Consider the following 1,485-nt stretch of genomic DNA (forward strand, 5'->3'; position numbering starts at 1 on the left):
AAAATGATGGTTAAAAACATGACAGAGACTCAAAGAAAGAGACTTGTAAGTTTAGCAGGTTTTGAAATAGTTTCTAAAGTTAAATATTTAGGAATACAAATTTCAGAATCAAACACAAAACTTTTCTCAAATAACTATGAAGTGTTGTGGCAAAAGATACAGAAAGATCTTGAAGCGTGGAAAAAGTTACAATTGTCTTTGCTTGGAAGGATCTCAGCAATTAAAATGAACATTCTACCTAGATTTATCTTTCTATTCCAGATGATTCCGGTGCTTAAGTCAGATAAAACCTTGTTAAATTGGCAAATAACATTAAATAAATTTGTTTGGAAGGAGAAAAAACCGAGAGTAAAGATGAAGATTATGCAAGATACACGTGAAAGAGGCGGCCTCAGACTCCCAAACCTTCGATTGTATTATGAAGCTGCGGTATTAACGCATGTAGCAGATTGGTTCGGGAAAACAAAAATGGAATTGCTGAATATAGAAGGCCATGATCTTGCTCTGGGATGGCATGCATATCTTTTTTATGAAGGCAGGGTGGATAAAGTGTTCAACAACCATGTTCTCCGTAGTGCCTTGATGAGAATATGGAAGAAGCACCGGCCCAATTGGGATTATAAAATACCGCTTTGGTTGGATCTTGCAGACACCATGGGGATTATGAATATTAAGTCACTCGGGGGTTGTTTATATAAAGATGTGCTTATTGCTGATGGGGGTGAATGGAAGTTAAAAACTTTGGAACAGCTGTTGGAAGAAGGAATTACCTTAAATTGGTTACATTATATACAGCTTCAGAAGAGATGGGAAGAAGATCGCAGGGTCGGTTTTATGGATAAAGAAGTGGAACTGATTAAGCAGATAAAAGAGACTGGTCCAAAACAAGTTAAAAGAATATATAATGTACTGTTAGAAAGAGACTGAGAAAATGAATTGGTTAAGGATTGTATGATTAAATGGGCTCAGAATTTTGGTGAAGTGGTTATGTTGGAAACGTGGAAAAAAATATGGATTCAGAATGTTAAATTTACACAGTCACAGAATTTAAGGGAGAATTTTTATAAAATGTTTTACAGATGGTATTTAGATCCTAAAAAATTATCATGCATGTACCCAAATGTTCAACCAAAATGCTGGAGACGCGGGTGTCTAGATGCTACTTTTTTTCATGTATGGTGGACTTGTAACAAGGTGAAAGCTTTTTGGATAAAGATATGGTGGGTTATGCAGAATGTATTTAAGAAAAGAATACAATTCACTCCGCAAATGTTTTTATTGGGTATAGTTAAGGATTTTACCAAAGGGGAAACAAAATTGGCCTTGTATATGGTTACAGCAGCTAGGTTGTTGATTGCGCAACATTGGAAAAAAGATTTTTTGCCGACAATTGATCAATGGATTCAGAAGGTGGCGGGGTTCGCCGAAATGGCAAAAATCTCAGCTTTCTTAAAAGCTCAGAAACAGGAGGAATATACACAGGAG

Source organism: Natrix helvetica, assembly GCF_964273705.1.
Source record: "Natrix helvetica genome assembly, chromosome: 4".
NCBI classification, from domain to species: Eukaryota; Metazoa; Chordata; class Lepidosauria; order Squamata; family Natricidae; genus Natrix; species Natrix helvetica.